Source organism: Rhineura floridana, chromosome 5 (genome assembly GCF_030035675.1).
Source record: "Rhineura floridana isolate rRhiFlo1 chromosome 5, rRhiFlo1.hap2, whole genome shotgun sequence".
Classification (NCBI taxonomy): Eukaryota; Metazoa; Chordata; class Lepidosauria; order Squamata; family Rhineuridae; genus Rhineura; species Rhineura floridana.
Genome location: NC_084484.1, coordinates 174,878,867 through 174,894,866, shown reverse-complemented (window position 1 = coordinate 174,894,866; position 16,000 = coordinate 174,878,867). Strand labels below are relative to the sequence as shown.

The 16,000-nt window shown below is 45.6% G+C and overlaps 1 protein-coding gene across 7 annotated transcripts in view; it reads right to left on the bottom strand.

The window, feature by feature from the left end:
* Positions 1-16,000, bottom strand: part of DLG2 (discs large MAGUK scaffold protein 2) — a 1,398,326-nt gene that overhangs the window by 1,187,406 nt on the left and 194,920 nt on the right. The gene's annotated exons all lie outside the window — the stretch shown is intronic.

Here is a 16,000-nt window from a genome sequence, read left to right as displayed (position 1 = left end):
TGAGAGTGGAATCTGGGGGGAGAAGAGAAAGAGTGGGTTGTTTGGTGGGTTTGAGAGAGTGGTTTGTCAGGAGAGCGTGGAGAAGGAGGGGGGTGGAGTTTGGATTAGTATTGAGTAAAACCATATGCTTATGCGCCTTAAGAAGAAATCTTGTTAATCTTGTTAGCTTTGTTATCTTTAATAAATACTTAATTTGGTTTACCAAAGGCCTGATCCTTGGCTGGGGTTTCACAGACCAGAAGGGAGGGTAAGGTAATGACCAAGCCTGAAGGGAAACTGTAACAAATGGTGGCAGCAGTGAAGAGAATAACAATACCAGTATTCAGAGTCTCTGGGAATACTAGTATTAGGACGTGACTGGTGGTTGCCTAGCAGGGGGATCTGTTGAGATCTGCGCTAGAGCGGGGAGAGAAACAATAAAAAAGGACAGTCCGGACTGGTGGAGTCCCTGGTGGTGCCTAGTGACAGGCAGTAGCCACACGCAGGTAGGAACCTGACAGGGAGAGCCAGGGAAGGGCGTCACAAAGCGCTCCAAGTCGGTGCAGTCAACTCCTCCTCGGAGGCGAGCGAGACAGAAAGCAGGCGCCCGCTTGCTGGCGGTGAAGCCGGGACGGGCCTTCCACCGCCAGCTTGGAGCGTGTGCGCGTGCGCAGGAGGGAGGGCGCACGCCAGAGGTCCGCACCCCCCCACACTCCCGCTAGTGATGCTGCTGGATCAGACATGCCTTTCCCCTCCCCTCCAGGGCCAGTGCCAGGTATGACTGGGCCCTTGGGTGCCAGACTGCCCAAGGCCCCCTGCTTCCAGCCCCCTCTACAGACCATGCAGGACTGCTCCACCTACCTCTTCTCTCTTTCTGTGAATGTCCTGCGTGCTGGGCATGCAGGTTACTGCCATCAACTAAGATGGCAGTGGAGGCTTCTCTAAGGGGCTGATACCCACACCGCCATCTTCATTGTTGGCACGCATGCATGCTATGCTGCATGTGTGCACATGGCTGCCAACAATCAAGATGGCGGTAGGGCACCAGCCCCTTATAGAAGCCTCTGCTGACATCTTGGTTGATGGCAGCTGCATGTGCAGTGAGCAGGGCATTCACAGGAAGGGAGGAGAGGAGGTGGAGCGGGTGTGTGCTGCAGGCCCACATGGTCTGTGGGGGGGCTGGGAGCACCGTCTCTGCACTCTGTGGCAGGGTTGGGAGTTGGCCCTGCCAAGGATCATTTACAGGGAACACTACCCCTACACCCTAAGGAGGGGCCCTTCAGGGGCCCCTCTGGGCCATAGGGGCCCTTGGCCAGGGCCCAACCTAGCCACCCTTTGGTGCTGGCCCTGCTCCCCTTCCCCTCTCTCCTCTCCTTTCCCCTCTCTCCTTCCCCTCCTCCTCCCTTCTTGCACAGGATCCCATTTCTTACTTCTCAGATTAAAAAGCAAAAAAAAAGGATTTTACTATAGGAAACATCACTAAAATTGCAAAGCAGATCAAACATATTTAAAGTACCTATCTGAACTATATCAAATGTAAATGTACTGCCTCCAATTTATGGCTACCCTATGAATAGGGTTTTCATGAGGCTGAGAGGCAGTGACTGGCCCAAGGTCACCGACTGAGCTTCATGGCTGTGTGGGTATTCGAACTCTGGTCTCCCAGGTCATAGTCCAACACCTTAACCACTACATCACACTGGCTCTGAGCTAGTTACCAGGTCTCCGGTTTTGGGCCGGGGTCTCTGGTTTTTGGGGAGCCCTCCGGCTCTCTGGCTAGCATGCCTTAATCTCTGGACTCCCAGCTTCAATTAAAAAAAAAGTTTCTAGGTGGTCTGGTTCCCAAGATATACACCAAAACGTCAGCCACCCCTCCCATGACTGTTTAATTTATTTAACTGATACGACGCTGAAGTTGGTTCCTAGTTTTCAGTTCCTTATTTGCTTGAAAGCTCAAAACACTAAAAAAGAAGAGTTGACAACTACAGCAATTTCAAACCAAAATTAACATGTCTCTGAACCCCAAAACATATGTTGGGGTACTCTGTATGATATATCAGTGTGATCGGGGGACTCTCCTCGTCAAGAATAACAATACATTTATGCAATCAAAATCATCAGGCTTCTGATATTATCATAAATACATAATGATGTCATAAAATCATAAAAAATAGGTAACTGGGGGTGCCCACCCCAAACTCTGCTCTGGGACAGGACAAATCATATACCTCAGGAAAGGGGAGGGTGTCCTCTATGAGATGCCACTGCGTCCCGCCTGGCCCAGAGCTTCTGCTGGGCGCAGGGCACGGAGGACAGCATCTATGCAAAATCAAAACAGACCAAAACATGCAGGAAAAAATAAGTAACTGAGGGTGCCCACCCCAAAATCTGCTCTGGGCCAGGACAAATCATATACCCCAGGAAAGGGGAGGGTGTCCTCTATGAGATGCCAGTGCATCCCGACCAGCCCAGAGCTTCTGCTGGGCACTGGGCATGGAGGAGGGCATCTATGCAAAATCAAAATGGACAAAAACAAGTAGAAAAAATAAGTAACTGGGGGTGCCCACCCCAAAATCTGCTCTGGGCCAGGACAAATCATACACCCCAGGAAAGGGGAGGGTGTCCTCTATGAGATGCCACTGTGTCCCACCTGGCCCAGAGCTTCTGCTGGCCGCAGGGCACAGAACAGGGCATCTATACAAAATCAAAGCAGAAAAAGACATACAGGAAAAATAAGTAATTGGAGGTGCCCACCCCAAAATCTGCTCTGGGACAGGACAAATCATACACCCCATGAAAGGGGAGGGTGTCCTCTATGGGATGCCACTGCGTCCTGCCTGGCCCAGAGCTTCTGCAGGGCACAGGGGAAGGATGAGGGCATCTATGCAGACAGAAAGAGTAGAGAATCTTCTTACTCTTATTCATTTCTCAGACCTCTTTCTGAAGTGAAGGGTCAAATCTGTAAAGATGTTTGGAGCAGCCACGTTAAAAGATAGCAGGGCATTCCAGGCAGGGGGTTGCCAACCCTGCTTGGATATGGATGTCTTTGCAGAGGATCCCTAGTCAAGCTTTACCAACAGCACAATCCAAACTATATCTACTCAGAAGTAAGTCCTGTTGAGTTCTATGGGGGCTTAGTCCTTAGTACGTGTGTTTAGAATTGCAGCCTTCAGGCGCATCCATCTTTACTCCCGAATGCTCCCATCTAACATCTCCACAACACTAGGCTCCTTTCTTCCTACAGTGACCTTCTGGTGACTGGTCTGGCCTGAAGGCACTTCAACCCTTCTTGCCGAAAGCAAGTAGGCTAGATTAAATGTTCCCTACTCAGGCTCCATCTTTTAGCTAAGATGTCTAGCTTAATTTCCAGTCAGATTTTTTTTTAATTGTACGCTCCAAGCAACTGTGATTGATGCTTAATGTATCATGCTTAATGACATCACTTGGGCCCACCCCGTGACATCACTTGGGCCCGCCCCTAAAATCTCAGGTTTTGGGATGCTTCTGACCTGGCAACCCTACTCTGAACTATATCAACTGTCTTAATATTGTTGCTTCCTCCCTGCTAAAACAAGATCGGCACAGCACATGCCCTGTTTCTGTTATTTGGACTGATTGCAGGTGTTGCCACCACTCACCATATGCTCAGAGACACATGTTACCAAATTCTTCCAAGCTACACAGGAAGTGAATTGGACTATGAAAGACCAACCCAAATTGTGTTTGCATTTTTACCAATTTGTAAAGAGGAAGGCCAAACAAGAGATGGATTGATTCCATAAAGGAAGCCACAGTCCTGAACTTACAAGATCTGAGCAGGGTGGTTCATGACAGATGCTCTTGGAGGTCGCTGATTCATAGGGTCGCCATAAGTCGTAATCGACTTGAAGGCACATAACAACAACAAGGGCAGTACAATATCTCCAAGAGGAGGTCAGGTCTCCTGCTCCCCTGGTGCATTCATTATAGCTGCCCAGTTTCCCTGCTTTTGAAAGTTTGATACAAATATCTGTGGGCTATTGGTACATTCTTAAACACATAGTGAATATATCAAAAAGCCAGTGTGACATAGTGACTAGAGTAGTGTTGGACTAGGACCTGGGAGACCAGGCTTCAAATTCCCATTCAGCCATGAAGTTCACTGGGAAGGTCCCAAGAGCCAAGCACTGCCTCTTAGCCTAACCTACCTTATAGGGTTGTTGTGAGGATTAAATGAGGAAGGGGAGAAGCATGTTTTCCACCTTGAGCTCCTTGGAGAAAACGTGGGATATACACACAATAAATAATAAATTATATATTATATTTTAACCAAGTAAATAAACAACACAAAGAAAATCACCACCATCATCATGACATAAAACCCCCTTCCCTCCCTCCCCCTTGCAAATCAACAGGTGACAAATTCCCTATATCACGTTCCCTGGTACAAGAAGAAACCACAAGAGAACAGGTTAATAAATCAGAGCATAGTACAAATAAAAAGCAACAGTCTCCTGTGCTTTTCACAGCTAAATACTTCTTTACTCAGCGCATAGTTAAACTATGGAATTTGCTCCCACAAGATGCAGTAATGGCCACCAGCTTGGATGGCTTTAAAAGAAAATTAGACAAATTCATGGAGGACAGGGCTATCAATGGCTACTAGCCGTGATGGCTGTGCTCTGCCACCCTAGTCAGAGGCAGCATGCTTCTGAAAACCAGTTGCTGGAAGCCTCAGGAGGGGAGAGTGTTCTTGCACTCGGGTCCTGCTTGCGGGCTTCCCCCAGGCACCTGGTTGGCCACTGTGAGAACAGGATGCTGGACTAGATGGGCCACTGGCCTGATCCAGCAGGCTCTTCTTATGTGCTTATGTTCTTATGTTCTTAAGGCTGACTCTATACTCACGTACCTGGAAGTAAGTCCCACTGAACTCAATGGGGCTTACTTCTGAGAAGTCATGCACAGGATCACATTGTTAGAAGTCAACACCAGCACTTTGAATTGCACCTGGAAACAAACAGGAAGCTAGTGGAAATCTTTAAACACCGGCAAGATATTTAAAAGCTTGGCAGTTATCCATACCTTGCTGGGTATCCATCTCTAGCTTCTCCTTATCCTTAGTTTTGCCTCCCCCCCACACATATATTGCAAAGCATTCAGCTTAGTGAAAGCCTTCCTAATGTGTCATCCGCCAACAGTTTAAACGTCTGTGGTTAACAAAATAATTATAATTTTCCCACATTCAGTCAATTCTATTTCTAACTTACACATGAATAAAGCTGGTGAATGCATTCCCCCCCCCTTGCAGCAGCCACAGTGAAAAAACGCAGTGCAATCCAACATGGAAAATGGCAGATGCTGACAAGATTCAATGCTGTATACATCATTCAGCTCATAAAACTTCTGTTCATCTGTGTTCAGTAATATGCTGGCTGGTCTTATATAAAAAAAAGATTTGTCTGTGATGAATCAAGAGCTCCCATACATCACATCAGTACAGTTTTTGCAACTTCTTGCATCCTTCATATATATGAGAGGAGGTAAAGGTGTGAATTTAGGAGCAGCACTAGGGCTAAACCTTCCCTGGTGACCCCAACGCCTGGGATAAGGTGCAGATCTTTCCAGAATATGCCCTAGATTCCTGCCATGGCTTTTTTTTTTTTTAACCTTTGGAACTCTATGGAAGCCACTCAAATTCAAGCCAGCCCTTCCTTCCTTCCTTCCTTCCTTCCTTCCTTTCTTTCTTGTTTGATTTATATCTCGCCCTTTCTCCAAGCATGAGCCCAGGACAGCAAACAAAAGCACTAAAAACACTTTAAAACTTCATAAAAAGAGACTTTAAAATACATTAAAACAAAACATCTTTAAAAACATTTTTTAAAGCTTTCAAGACATCTTTTTAAAAAAGGTTGGAAACATTTTGGGTTTTTTAAAAAAAATGTTAAAAACATCTTAAAAAGCTATTCCAACACAGAAGCAGACTGGGATAAGGTCTCAACTTAGAATCATAGAATCATAGAATAGTAGAGTTGGAAGAGGCCTATAAGGCCATCGAGTCCAACCCCCTGCTCAATGCAGGAATCCAAATCAAAGCATTCCCAACAGATGGCTGTCCAGCTGCCTCTTGAATGCCTCCAGTGTTGGACAGCCCACTACCTCTCAAGGTAATTGATTCCATTGTCGTATGGCTCTAACAGTTAGGAAGTTTTTCCTGATGTCCAGTCGAAATCTGGCTTCCTGCAACTTGAGCCCATTATTCCATGTCCTGCACTCTGAGATGATCGAGAAGAGATCCCGGCCCTCCTCTATGTGACAACCTTTTATGTACTTGAAGAGTGCTATCATATCTCCCCTCAGTCTTCTCTTCTCCAGGCTAAACATGCCCAGTTCTTTCAGTCTCTCCTCATAGGGCTTTGTTTCCAGTCCCCTGATCATCCTTGTTGCCCTCCTCTGAACCCGTTCCAGTTTGGCTGCATCCTTCTTGAAGTGCGGAGACCAGAACTGGATGCAGTATTCAAGATGAGGCCTAACCAGTGCCAAATAGAGGGGAACTAGTACTTCACGTGATTTGGAAACTATACTTCTGTTAATTCAGCCTAATATAGCATTTGCCTTTTTTGCAGCCACATCACACTGTTGGCTCATATTCAGCTTGTGATCAACGACAATTCCAAGATCCTTCTCATGTGTCGTACTGCTGAGCCAAATATTCCCCATCTTATAACTGTGCATTTGAGGTTTTTTCCTAGGTGTTAAAAGGCTTGTTCAAAGAGGAAGGTCTTCAGTAGGCACCAAAAAGATCAGACATGGCACCTGTCTAATATTTAAGGGAGCTATTTAATATTTACTTATTGGAGCTGACAAGTGCTAAAGCAGGCTGGGGCACTTCTTTTATAAAAGAAGTTCCTCTCACAAAGGTGGAGCAAGGTGGTGGAAGGGGAATCAGCCCCTTAGGGAAACCTCGGCAGCCATCTTGGTTGATGGCAGGCTTGCACACACAGCGCAACCAACATTAACATCAAAGGAGAGGTAGGTGGGGCCTGCGTGGCAGTAGGGGGGTGTCTGGGAGCTTCCTCTCACAATCCATGGCAGTGTCGGGAGGTGACACTGCTGTGGATGGCAGAAAGGAGTGCTACCCATCCACCCTAATGAGGAGCCCTTCAGGGGCCCCTTAGGACCCAGGGGCCCTCAGCCAGGGCCTGACCTGGGCACCCTCTAGCACCGGCCCTGAGTGTTGTTACACTCAGGTCTTGCTTGCAAGCTTCCCATAGGCATCTGGTTGGTCACTGTGAGAATAAGGTGCTGGACACGATTGGCCTTTTGCCTAACCCAGCAGGGCTCTTCTTATGTTCTTAAATTTATTTAAGGGAATCATAGTGGCAGGCAGGCATCAATTAAAATGTGCATATATGTATTAGATTACAAGGTTCTACATTAGCAATATTTTGATCCTTTGATCATGCAATGAAAAAGATTTCACTTAAATTCTGGCACATCCTGGTGACAACAGGAATCAGTCAATTAATCTATCATCCTGATAATCAACGGTTCTAGGAGTACATGCGGTGCTGGGAGATATTGACTTTCATTAAATTAATTCCTTGGAAAATAAATGTTATACCAATCATTAAAGCATTTAAAGAGCTACAGGGGACAGGGCCAAATACATAGCCGCATATGCCTGAGTTGCTAATTTCACAGTGGATTAATGTAAATTAATTAATTTAGCAGATGTACAGCGACCACATAGCCTCCCGAGATGATAGGGGAAGGTGCAGAAAAACAGTGAGTCATCTTCCTGTGTATAAGGTTACAGGCTGGAAATGATCAATAGGAAGAAAAATATGCTTGGCTTGAATATTGTTCACTGTCTGTTTGACAATTTCTGGCTTGGTGTGAACAAATGAGAGTGTGTGTCCCAGAGAAAGGAAGATTCAAAAGCACTCCTCTCTCGCTCACTTTCTTTCTGCCACCCACTTTTCCTCCTTGTCCATTTTCTCCTCCTTATCAACACCATGACATTAAGCCAAGGGCCACAGAAATTACGCTGAGGGCCGCATGCGAACCTACCAAATTCGTACTTTCCGAAAGAATATGTGAACCGAAACACAGCCATCCTTCAAAATTTGCACTTTGTAATGCAGTTCTCCAGCCAAGTAATGTGTGCAAAAATGCATATGTGCATAAAGAGCATGCACAAAATGCATATATTTGTAAAAATAGCATACAAAAATGCATTGTTAGGGGATGTTACTTTGCAAAAAATGCGTACATGAGTCAAAGTTGCATACAAAAAAGTGTATGTTAGGAGAAACTCGCACTCAAATGCTGAGCACTTTTCATGAGGACTTTAAAACAAAATTGCATGTTGATGTGGAAATGTGGAGAACTAAAAGCCTGGGGAAAATGAGAAACCGGAAGAAACCAAAACGGGTGTATTTGCCCATCCCTACAACCAACCTTCCTACCATGGGATTGTACATTGTAGGTCACCCAATCCATTCTCCCTATCCAGTACACGAAATCTGGAGCTTGAGCATCCCCAGCAGATGGCTGTCCACTTGAACACCTCCTGTGATTGAGAACCCATCATCCCTCTAGGTCATTGGTTCCATTGTCAAACTGCTCTTGCCATTGAGAAGTGTCTCCTAATGTTCCCCTGAAATCCACGCTCCTCGTTCCTAAGCCCATTAGATTGACACTTACACCAGAGCTTGGAAAAGTTACTTTTTTGAACTACAACTCCCATCAGCCCAATCCAGTGGCCATGCTGGCTGGGGCTGATGGGGGTTGTAGTTCAAAAAAGTAACTTTTCCAAGGTCTGATTTACACTTTGCAGCAGCAGAAAACAAGTCTTTGCCCTCTGCTACATGACTGTCCTTTGGGAATTTAAGAGTGCAGTCATCTGCCCCTCAGCCTTCTCTTCTCCAGGCTAACCCTACCCAGATCCTTCAAACTTTCCACATAGGGCTTGTTTTCCACTTTCCTGCCCATTTTCATCCTCCTCCTCTGAACGCATTCCATGGGGAACCTGTGGCTTTCCAGATGTTATTGGACTCTAACTCACATCAGCCCCAGACTACATGGTCAGTGGCCAGGGATGATGGGAGTTGTAGTCCAGCATAGGGTTGCCAGGTCAGAAGCATCCCAAAACCTGAGATTTTAGGGGCGGGCCCAAGTGATGTCACGGGGTGGGCCCAAGTGATGTCATTAAGCATGATACATTAAGCATCAATCACAGTTGCTTGGAGCGTACAATTAAAAAAAATATCTGACTGGAAATTAAGCTAGACATCTTAGCTAAAAGATGGAGTCTGGGTAGGGAACATTTAATCTAGCCTACTTGCTTTCGGCAAGAAGGGTTGAAGTGCCTTCAGGCCAGGCCAGTCACCAGAAGGTCACTGTAGGAAGAAAAGAGCCTAGTGTTGTGGAGATGTTAGATGGGAGCATTCGGGAGTAAAGATGGATGCGCCTGAAGGCTGCAATTCTAAACACACGTACTAAGGGACTAAGCCCCCATAGAACTCAACAGGACTTACTTCTGAGTAGATATAGTTTGGATTGTGCTGTTGGTAAAGCTTGACTAGGGATCCTCTGCAAGACATCCATATCCAAGCAGGGTTGGCAACCCCCTGCCTGGAATGCCCTGCTATCTTTTAACGTGGCTGCTCCAAACGTCTTTACAGATTTGACCCTTCACTTCAGAAAGAGGTCTGAGAAATGAGTAAGAGTAAGAAGATCCTCTACCCTTTCTGTCTGCACAGATGCCCTCATCCTTCCCCTGTGCCCTGCAGAAGCTCTGGGCCAGGTGGGACGCAGTGGCATCTCATACAGGACACCCTCCCCTTTCATGGGGTGTATGATTTGTCCTGGCCCAGAGCAGAGTTTGAGGGCACACCCAGGTACTTATTTTTTTCTACATGTGTTTGTCCATTTTGATTTTGCATAGATGCCCTCCTCCGTGCCCTGCGCCCAGCAGAAGCTCTGGGCCATGTGGGACGCAGTGGCATCTCATAGAGGACACCCTCCCCTTTCCTGAGGTATATGATTTGTCCTGTCCCAGAGCAGAGTTTGGGGTGGGCACCCCCAGTTACTTATTTTTTATGATTTTATGACATCATTATGTATTTATGATAATATCAGAAGCCTGATGATTTTGATTGCATAAATGTATTGTTATTCTTGACGGGGAGAGTCCCTCGATCACACTGATATATCATACAGGGTACCTTCAGAGACATGTTAAGTTTGGTTTGAAGTTGCTGTAGTTGTCAACTCTTCTTTTTTAGTGTTTTGAACTTTCAAGCAAATAAGAAACTGGGAACTAGGAACCAACTTCAGCGTCATATCAGTTAAATAGATTAAACAGTTGCAGGGGGGCTGACATTTTGGTGTATATCTCGGGAACCAGACCACCTAGAAACTTAATTGTTTTTTTAAATTGAAGCTGAGAGTCCGGAGATTAAGGGGTGCTAGCCGGAGAGGCCCCCCAAAAACCAGAGACTCCGGCTGAAAAACGGAGACTTGGTAACTCTAGTCCAGCAGCATCTGGAGGGCCACAGACTTCTCAGCCAGATTTCTTTTTAAAGTGCAGTGCCTAGAATTATACTCAGTGCTCCTTCCCTACAGGCCCTCTCGGGTGTTGAGATCAGCAGAGGGGGCCCTTTTGGTAGTCCCGCCACCCTCAGAAGCTCAGGTGGCGGTGGCTCAGAAGAGGGAATTCTCTGTGGCAGCCCCTAAGCTGTGAAACTCCCTCCCCAACGAGGTGTGGCTGGCAACTTCATTGTACAACTTTCAGCGACTGCTGAAGACACATCTCTTTACCCTGGCCTTTGACACCTGAGATGCATATTTTTAGGACCCACCCTATTTTCTGTGATGTTCTTTACATTGTTTTTAACTGTTTTATTATGTGTTTTAAAATTGTTGCAACCTGCCCTGGAACCTCTGGGTGAAGTTCAGGTGGTTGTTGTTGTGGAAGGCTGGCCTCGATCCTTCCCTGAAAAAACCCCAGGGGTCAGAAAGCCTGGGCCTGGTTGCAGATAAATATAATATTAGTGGGGCTTCACTTGACATAAATGAGAACGCTGGTTCAGAACTGTGTACGTGCTGAAAAATAAGAAGTGGTTAATGACAAGAATCTACAATAGTTAAGGAAAGTTGCAGAGGGAGGGGGAATGGTCAAGTTGGCTGGAAAATACTGGAACACATTTCTGGATGTCACATTTACCTCTGCCATGTATAACACCATACCTCATGTACAACCATATTGCCTTTCATGGTATGTGAAATGCTTTCTTGCCATGCAATATATAATCATGTGTGTACTTGGCATAGGGAGAGAGACTTCCCAGAGAGATCAGGTGTCTGTCACTGGATTCTCTTCTGATGGCCATCAGTCTTTCTGCATTGCAATAAACTTCTCTCCACTTGGCAGTTTCTCCTAAACTCAGTGTGAATTTTCCTTCGACATTTATTGTTGTTGTTGTTATTCATCTCTGGATAAGATCCATTTAAATCTGGCGTGGGGAACCTTTGGCCCTCCAGATGTTGCTGAACTACAACTCCCCTCAGCCTCAGCAAGTATGACCAATGGCCAGGAATGATGGGACTTGGGGTCCAGCAACATCTGGAGGGCCAAAGGATCCCCACACTTTTTTAAAATGAAGATGCTATAGGTTAGGTACCTTCACCATGCAAAGGATGTGTGCTACCACTGAGCTCGGGCCCCTCTCTTGATGAAAGAGGCTGTTTCTGTCTGGTTTCAGTCCAGGGACCTCTCATATATGAGACACCTGTGGGAGCCCTTCAATTACAGAAACCGTACTCTGATGGCTGTCAGTGTTCCTGCCAATCCAGAACTCCCAGGTTGTGGAAGATTTAAACTACCAGTCCAAAAGGCCTTTCAGTGCATCATGCCACAGGTGGTAGAGCTAGAAGAGTGAAAATCATGGGCAGGGATGTATCAGGGTATAAAAAGTGTGGTATCCATGTCTGTACGTCGTAAGACCTAGTTCACCTAACCTAGTAGTTCCCAAAGTTTTTTCCCCACAGACCACCTGAAAATTGCTGAGGGTCCTGGTGGGCCACTTCATGTTTCTTCTGCCGGTTGAAGCAATTGTCATGTGCTGTGCTGGATGCTGGATGGTTTTTAATTGCTTCTCTTGTTTTGGTTCCTTCTTTTATTTCTTATACAGCTGAACTTCTACGGAGTTCAAATTTCAATACAATAAAATACAATATATTGTATAAGAAATGAAAGAAGGAATGTAAATACAATGAAAAATCTGTATAGATATTTATTGTTATTACAAATGTTTATTGGTCCAGCGACCATTGCACAGTATGAATATTTAATAGGCTGGACGTGCCATCTTCCATCTTCAACCACAAATCTACAGACAACATCACAGAATGACGCTCACAGACAACAGTTTGGGAACTCCTAGCCTAAGCAAAACAGATATTATTAAACAATTCCCTGGAAGTCCAGAGGAAAAGAAGAAGCAATTCAGAGTGCATCTATGACTTAGGCTGCAATCCAATATATGTCTACTCAGGAGTAAACTCCATTGGGCTCAATGGGACTTACTCCCAGGTAAGTATATATTGGATTGCAGCTTAATGGATGTTCTATTTAAGACGCGAAAGTAGTGGTGGTTGGTGGCTCCATGTTAGTGGGGGCAGTGGAATCCACTTTGGGTTTTAGCCTAAACTTCCAAGGTGCTTCCAAAGTGCTTCAGCATGTTGGACAGCTTCTTGAAAGGTCAGACTAAAACCTGATGTGGATTCCACTTCACTACTGACATGGAGCCGCAGCCGCCACTGCAAGAAGTCAAGTGAAGAGTCATAGCCAGAAACATAGCCCTGCCATTACAGACAGCCCCTCCCTGGAGTTAATCCAGATTTGCAAGAGGGTAAACAGCCTCCATCTGTACAAATGTAAGAAAGGAACAACCTTCACCAAGCCCAAGCAACTGGAAACAAAAAAAGTAAGTAGAAATTGTGAGTATGACTAATGATTGTAGACTATTGGAACAATATTTTGATTAGCCAAGACAATGTTTACCTTTCTTGGCTAGATCATTCTTTTTGAGCCTGTATGCATAAATCACTGCCTATGTATGCCAAGTGCCATAACGCTAACACATTTTCTCTTGTCATTTTTCATCACATCATTTCCTTCCCCCCCCCATCTCTAGCCAGCAATTCTTAAGTTGCTTTGTGTGTGCTTGCTTCACACTAGGTCACGGGTAGCCAATGCGGTGCCCTCCAGATGTTTTGAATGACAGTTTCGACTGAACATCTGGAAAAACGTCAGAACCATACGACAATGGAACCAATTACCTAGAGAGGTAGTGGGCTCTCCGACACTGGAGGCATTCAAGGGGCAGCTGGACAGCCATCTGTCCGGAATGCTTTGATTTGGATTCCTGCATTGAGCAGGGGGTTGGACTTGATGGCCTTATAGACCCCTTCCAACTCTACTACTCTATGATTCTATGACAGCTGCCATGATTCTTGACCATTGACCATACTGGCTGGGGCTCATGAGAGTTCTAGTCCACAATGCCTGGAAGGCATCACACCGGCTATCCACGTACGAGATGTTTTCTGCAGGTTTGGAAGTCCAAGAGCAACTTGTAAGATTTTCCTGAAATGAAGGCATCTTCATCCCATAACGTTTCACAGCCCATGTGGCTCAGTGGTATGTTTATGCACATGGATATAGCTAACACATCAAAGTGAGTCCAACCTGGAAGCAGAAGGCTAAAACAGTAGAGGGCTGCAGGAATTATGACTGACCTTGATGGGACACGGATCAAATCAGACAAGGGGATGCTTGGGGAGGCTGGTCTATTAGGGCAAATGGGACACAGCCCCTACACCCCCACCCACCTGCCTGCTTATTTACAACCAATCCAGGAGGTGGCGCTGCAAGTCAGCTTCCTCTTCCTTAATCTCAGGGTTGCCCTTGTAGAACTCAGAAGGGACAATGGGGCAGCTCTGCCTGCCATTGGCTTTGGCTCCACTTACCTGCCTGCTGCCCTACCAGTCCCCTGGCCACCACTCACCCACAGGGACGCTAGGAGCAAAGGCAAAGCCAGGAGCAGCTTGAGTTGCAGGGCAGCACCCTCCGGACCCCAGCAGCATTTCAGCTTAACCTTAAGCTGGGACAGGGTGGTGGCAAGGGCACGGCTTGGTGGGTGCTCTGGTAAAACCCATCTGGCACTTCCGCTAGTGTGTCCGTACAGTTCAACCTCACTAGCACCCTGCCCCAGCCTCATACAGGTAAACTGCAGTGATGTCTGTGTGGGGAGGGCAGCTCTGCCCCACTACACAAGTGGTTACAAGGTAAAGCTTTCCAGTGAAGACACAAGTCACTAAGCCTCTGCTTCAAATTGCCCCCTTCCCAAAGATGTTTTTCTTTGGGGGGGAAAAGCTGCCCTCAGGCTTTTGTCGAATGCCCTTGCATGTAACATAGCAGTTTGGTCCTTAGAGCTGTTCCACACGTTGTCAGGAACTACCTAAATCCATGGGCAGCTCCCCCCTGTGGTGGACTTGCCATCCTGGGCTCTGTTTTCCTCAGCATTATTGTCTTTTCTAGTGAATCATGTCTTCTCATTATGTGTCCAAAGTATGATAACCTCAGTTTCATCATTTTAGCTTCTAGTGATAGTTCTGGTTTGATTTGTTCTAACCCGCAATTATTTGTCTTTTTCGCGGTCCATGGTATGCGCAAAGCTCTCCTCCAACACCACATTTCAAATGAGTTGATTTTTCTCTTATCCGCTTTTTTCACTGTCCAAATTTCACATCCACACACAGAGATCGGGAATACCATGGTCTGAATGATCCTGACTTTAGTGTTCAGTGATACATCTTTGCATTTGAGGACCTTTTCTAGTTGTTGTTGTTGTTGTTGTTATGTGCCTTCAAGTCCATCACGACTTATGGTGACCCTGTGAATCAGCGACCTCCAAGAGCATCTGTCATGAACCACCCTGTTCAGATCTTGTAAGTTCAGGTCTGTGGCTTCCTTGATGGAATCAATCCATCTCTTGTTTGGTCTTCCTCTTTTTCTACTCCCTTCTGTTTTTCCCAGCATTATTGTCTTTTCTAGCGAATCATGTCTTCTCATTATGTGTCCAAAGTATGATAACCTCTGTTTCATCATTTTAGCTTCTAGTGATAGTTCTGGTTTAATTTGTGGTTGCTAAGCAACTATTTGTTGTATACTGAAACCACGGAACTGGCACAAATTGGCCAAAAACTACTTCTAACTGGCCAAAAATGTGTGCAGTTACAATTAGCCATCGTGGCAAAAGAGACTGAAAACATCAAAGCTTTTTTGGAAGAAACAAACCACCTTCTAAAATCATTTATGGAAGAACTATCCAAACTATATTTGAGTTTAAACTACACTCTTCCCCCCCACAAAACAACAACACTGAAGTGTGCAAACATAAAGAAACCTCGTATTGCACCTAAGGAGAAAAAATCCAAAAACATAAAAAATTACAAACCGCCAAGGAGTAAGAAGATGAACTTTCAGAAACTTTTTAAAGTACTTAAAGCTCAACAGCAAACAGCTTCGCAAACAAAGAATTTATCTGCTTCATCTACAGCGAGAACACCCCCTAGATCTTATTGCAAAGCCTTACCAGAAAGAAAAAAAAGTCCAAATCTCCCAGAGCTACTTACTCACCCCAACCCGAGGTCCTATAGCGGAAAATGCTCTACCAATAACAAGATTTCACGACGAGAGAATACAAATGGGAATTGGCTTCTCAAATATAATTCAAACAAACTTGCACTGCTGAATCTTCCTCTTCTTAACATCAAAGAAAAAGTAAACATCAGGAAGCAAAGAGTGTGTTACGCCCTCCAGTTGTTAGGTGTAATGGATTTACGGCCTGACGATATCTCGTATGTGGAATTCCTTTACAACCCCTCAACAAAAACGTCTGCTTTATTTACCTTTAAATCGGCTGAGACAACAGCACGGATAATTGCAAATAAATCCCTTCTCAGCTACCAT